The following is a 5,753-nucleotide window of genomic DNA, read 5'->3' as shown; positions in this document are numbered from 1 at the left end:
TATAATGTTTTCATTCTTTTATAAATTTTTGTAATTTTTATTTGGATTCCTCTTTAAACCAAGAGTTTTCTCTTTTCAAGAAGATACTTTCTTGTATTTCTTTAACACATAGAATTAAATGTATTTTTCTAAAAATAATTAAAGTTAGTCATTGTACTTTTCTTTCCTTAAGAACACAGGGTCTTAGTTTGTTTCTTCCTGGTTTCTCTACCCATTAAAACTCTTGGCCTCTCCCGTGTCAAGAGTTTGATATTCGAGTTTAAGATGTTAAGTATTATTTGCTTTTATAAAACCACAACATCAATAATTACTTAGATTGAACTATAAATAATGCTGGTTTCTTTCTACTCTACTGTTACTTTTACCTGTGTCATTTTGGTGCTTAGATTATTCTTCCTTGTCTCCTTGACTATTTTTCATAATAATCATCATGTTCAACGAAATTATCAGCATCCAGTGAAAGGGAGCTTCCCGCATATGTGAGGTATCTCTAGAATCCAACTTCTGTTTGGTATCTCCTGCCATCACTTTAGCTTGGGGTCTTCACACTTTTTGCCTAAACTCTTTTTTTGACCTCCTACCTGGTTTCTCTATCCCCATATGGGACTTAGCCTGAGCTAAAAAAAAAAAAAAAAGAAAGAAAATTTCCTTTGCCTTAAACCACTGAGATTCTAGAGTTCTTCTTTTGCATTAGTTAGTGTCACTTATCTTGATTAATTCAATAAGTATTATATTTACAACAGCTGATCGGTTTCCCACTTAAATTGCGAGCAACTTTAGGAAAAAAATTACTGATAGTTGTATCGATAGTACTTGAAAAGTGTCTGTCTCACAGTAGGTGCTAAGTAAGTACTGGACCAGTAACCCAATGAGTGAATGAACCTGGGGTGTCCTTCTGGATGGCAGGGATTCATTGTCACTGTATTTAGACAAGACACAGAGCCTAACCCAATGCCTGAACATAGCTGGAGCTCAATAAAGACTTGTTGATAGTTTGATTTATGCATGCACATCTTTAAGTCTATCTAACTTGACAGGAAAATGTAATAAAGTTCTATACTATATAGTTAAAGGAAATAAAAGAGTTCAGCACTTTTGCAACATGATCAATGTTCTTCTAAAGTGAGGACAACATCTGAAATCAGTAAATGCAGTGCAAGGGCTGAGGGTCAGACCTCAACAGCTCCCTTCTGGTCTGATTATACCGTGGCTCCTTGATCTTTCTGCTGCTCACTTTTTCCATCTGTAAGATGGGAAAGAAAAACAAAGCAAATAAAGCATACTGTAACAACCAACAAAACATGGAAATTCTAGTTGTATTTCTAGTACTTCCACATTCACGTGTGATTTTGATTGTAAATGGAGAACACATAACTGAAAGAGAGAGAGTGTGTGTTTGTGAGTGTGTGACGGTTCATTCAGCTTTTATTAAGAATCGCACCTCCTTGCCCCATGTAGGTGCGTTACTTCTGCAGTGGCATTTCTACAAACATTTCATTTCTAATAATATCAAACGCAGACATACTCGTTAAAGCTGCTTTTCCCCACAAAAGCCTTTGCAACTGCATGATGATATTTCTGCTTGGCTGTAGAAGGCATGACCACATGTGTGTGTGTGCACAGTGCTGTTAACAGTGACAGAAAGTGGTGTGGTGAGGACCCCAGAACCCCCTTCTTCCATGAACAAACTCCCATCTGAATGGGATGAATGTGGGGAATGACATTCCACCTGGAATCACTCCTTTCCCCCATATTTTAATAGCCAATTTTAACGTATTTTGACATTTTATCAAAGCTTTTCTGGATTAAATGGAAGGAAGATAAACGGAGGCCTAATTCATCTATTGAGTCAATAACCTGCTCTGAAAACAAAGAAAAACAAACAAAAAAAAGAAATCAAAGTTAGAGCCAACAAAAATCAAAATCGTTATGTAAAATCAATCTTTCATTTTCCTAAAAAAGGAATTCCTCCCACAAAAAAAATCATATTTCTCTACCTGATTGAAAAAATAATGCTCCTCTAGTAGGAGACCTAATATATTCTCTGAGCCTGCTGAGTACCAGTGGCTTTACCTGTGCGCTGTGTTTAATCGTGTGAGGTTTTCCTCACCCAGTGCACTAGTGCGGCATCTGAGGTGCAGCTGGCTCAAGGATCCTGTAAACAAAAGCCATGTGTTAGTGGGGACCTGAGGCAGAAGCCAGCTCTGTCTACCTCAATGGCCACACTGGTCGTTCTGCCTTGAGGCCTCTAATCTGTCTTGATAGAGACTTTCTCCTTCCATAAGGGGCTCTTTTTATTGATGCTTGTGTCACGGTCGCTACATTATCTGTGCGTTTTCTCTTTTGCTCTGTGTTAGGTAATGATGACTGATGCCTGAACAGTAGGAAAAGGGGAGGTAGTTAGGACAGACACCTGTGTCCCAACCCCACCTCTACTGCTGTCCCATCATTTTTGGCTAGGAGCTGCTCCCTTCACTGAAAGTCAGGAGATCCTCGTCCTATTTGTAGTCCTGTCACTTTTCTCAGATTACTTCCAGATCTAACATGCTATCATTTTCTGTGCCTCAGTCTCCATCCTAAAACAAACATGACAATAACAAGCACTGTTGAACAAATATTTTATGAGATTATAAAATAAAATATGCAAATATACTTTGAAAATAGAAGTAGAACTTAGATAAGTTCATGTGTTCTTATTGTGAATCTGCCCATAAATGGTGGCACAGAATTCTTCGTTTGCCAAGGACCTCAACCTGCATGTATTTGATTTCCCTACCATTTAGCCATGATATCACCCTGACCTAAAGCCCATGAAGGATGGTGGGAAGAACCTGCCCAGCAGACAAGAATGGCCACTATTAGTGAGACAAAGGCAGAGTACGTGGCTGGGTGGCTCCGAGCACTCGGGCATGATTCAGGCAACTGTCTCTCCTTCCTCTTCTGGGCATAAATCAAGGGCTCCAGCTTTCTAGGCTGCCAATTCAACACTTTTTATAAGCCCTTAATTCACTCAGAAATTAAAAATATATACATACCCCTAGCAGAAAGTACCATTATTCTTCAGCATGACACATGATTTGATTTTAAACCCTTATATGTCTCTTCTATATCCTACCTGGCTTAGAATTGATCGAATGTCTATGATGAATAGCTACTGCTGCCTAGGCTAGTCACCTCCCACGCACACTTTGTTGATGCCCTCCTTCAAGAATTTTATCCCCTTCACCCACGTAAATGTCATCTATGTAGCTTAGGGAAGGGGCAGCACATGGACAGGCCAGTATGACAAGAGCATCACACCACGTCATCCTGCTGCCAGATCTCCTGTCCCCTCTCTGGAAAAGCCATAGTCAGAACCACTAAGAGGCCAAGTTATTAGTCTTTGTTGGCAAACCCAGCCTTTCACATATGCACATCACGTTTGGGGTCCCAGGACCCTTCCGCTCTCACAGTTGACTCTTCTTTCATAACCTGTGCTTTATAAAGATGCTGAAACCCCTTCACTCAGAGCTTTCAGTGATGGACAACAGCCTGATCTGTCCGTCCCTTCCAGGTATGGTTTCATTTTCAAGAACTTAGAACTTCAGTTACAAACAGTACAATTTGGGGTAAATAAACAAGCCAGAGTAGATTTCTTGGGGAGAGGTGGCTCCACAAGCGGCCGTTCAATCAAACTTTGAACAAGGCATCCAGATGCATTCTGGAATAAAAGAAACAACACTGGACAAGGAGCTAGATGAGTTGATTCTACTCTAAGTTTTGCTTCATGAACCCAAGCACGGGGTTACCCTTCTCTGGACACCACGTTTCAGCGTACAGCGACAGCGTGGGATAGTGACAGAAGGCTTTGGGGCTCGGTTTATCTCAGAGTCTTCCCCCACATTCAGCTGGTGGAGTTCAGCATGTCTTTAGATAGTGTTAAGACAGTATGAGGCCAAATGACTGAGAAATATATACATCTCTCTCCACACCAGACATGAACGTGGAAAAAAGTATACAAAAGCAGCAAAACCACACGTTAGTGCCAAATAGGCTGAGTCATCGGCCCCAATGTGGGTCTGTTGCAGGCACCCCAAGGATCCTTCCTCCTTCCTTTAAGTCCAGCCCTGACTCCCACCATTGGACTATGCTCTGTTCAACCTCCTGGTGGGCAGCAAACTGCAAAGAAGAGGTTGCCNAAATGATTGAGAAATATATACATCTCTCTCCACACCAGACATGAACGTGGAAAAAAGAATACAGAAGCAGCAAAACGACACTTTAGTGCCAAATAGGCTGAGTCATCGGCCCCAATGTGGGTCTGTTGCAGGCACCCCAAGGATCCTTCCTCCTTCCTTTAAGTCCAGCCCTGACTCCCACCATTGGACTATGCTCTGTTCAACCTCCTGGTGGGCAGCAAACTGCAAAGAAGAGGTTGCCAGGGCCCTGCGTGACAGGGTTGCTCATGCGTGTGACCTGTAAGGAGCCGAGGAGCCAATGGGGTTCAACCGCTGTCCCACAATCTGCCCAGGCAGATGGGGAAAGCACTGGATGGGCAACTGTCCAAGCCCAGAGGGTGGGGGAGGCTTCTCTGAGGGAGCCACCTGATTGACGATGCATGCACACGCCACCTCGCTGACCTCCAGAAACAACACCTTCTCCTGCTTTCACTTTCTTGCTCAGAACCAACAGATGCAATGCTTCTCAAACTCAGTTCACTCCTCTTAGACATTCAAGACCCTCTACTTCAGGCTCATACTACATGAACTTTCAGTACTCTTGAACACACAGCCTCAAACCCACTGGAGTTGGATCGTGCTGATTTCCACGGAGTTTCATGTTCACCTCCAACCCTTTGCCATGCATTCTCCTCAATCTGAATGAACTCCTTCCTTCTTTATTCAAAGCTGAACAAGGCCCATGTCTCTCTAATAGCTCTTGCTAACCACACAAGCCTGCCCTGCTCTCTTCTCTTTGAATCCCAGTTTCACTTCAAGTGTAGCCAAGTGTGGAGAAAAGTAGGCTCTTGTGTGTTGATAAGGCCTGACCCACCACTACCTGGGCAACTGAGGGTAAGTTAGTTTACCTCCTTACTTGCAAATTAAGGATAATAATGTTCACCTTCCAGGGACACTATAAGGCTAAATAAAAAGACACCTACAGAATGCTCAGCCAGGAGATGTTCCTTAAATTATGGTTTACTCCACCTCCCCTAAGCACCCCCAGCTTTTAGAGGAGAAGGGATTTGCTTCATGGTGACTACAGCTATGACTTTAGTTTTAGTTCCAATTTGATAAAGATACTGGCTACTTGCGTAATAACTTCGTATAGCATACATTATACGAAGTTATACGACAAATGAACCAGGTATTGTTTTAACAATTCACGTGCTTCTAGCAGTTGTGAATTTTTATTCTTTCCTACTCAGTGTAAATAAGCATCTCTGTAACTATTGTCTGAAAGGAGGCAAAATCTTCTGCTGTTAATGTAATTTTTGGTACTAGTTAATACAATTGGCTGGGCCTAAGACTGAACACCAGATAAGTCACCTTCCAGGCAAAAAGTCAGCATCAACCAGAGCATTGTCCATGGAGCTGTCTTTGAACCTGCTTCAGGCTACTTGGCCTATAACTGCCTCCTCAATTTTGGTTCATAAATAGGCAGTAAAGTGGAGGACCATTTATTTTCTGATTATCCATACAACTGGATCAATTTGTTTCATATTAATCCCATGGATTTTCCCCAAATCCTTTCAGGGGCATTTGAGGTCATCA

General features: G+C 41.9%; 1 long non-coding RNA gene across 1 annotated transcript in view; it reads right to left on the bottom strand.

Moving 5' to 3' along the window:
* Positions 1 to 783: 783 nt before the first annotated feature.
* LOC103606099 overlaps positions 784 to 5,753 on the bottom strand; it is a 9,634-nt gene continuing 4,664 nt past the window's right edge. Inside the window, exons 2-3 of the long non-coding RNA XR_551849.1 lie at positions 2,074 to 2,155; positions 784 to 1,243 (exon numbers count right to left, since the gene is read on the bottom strand). This is a non-coding gene — a long non-coding RNA (uncharacterized LOC103606099). The remainder of the gene's footprint in view (positions 1,244 to 2,073; positions 2,156 to 5,753) is intronic.

Source organism: Galeopterus variegatus, unplaced genomic scaffold (assembly GCF_000696425.1).
Source record: "Galeopterus variegatus unplaced genomic scaffold, G_variegatus-3.0.2 Scaffold6290, whole genome shotgun sequence".
In the NCBI taxonomy this organism is placed as follows: domain Eukaryota; kingdom Metazoa; phylum Chordata; class Mammalia; order Dermoptera; family Cynocephalidae; genus Galeopterus; species Galeopterus variegatus.
This window is presented reverse-complemented; position numbering and strand designations above follow the sequence as displayed.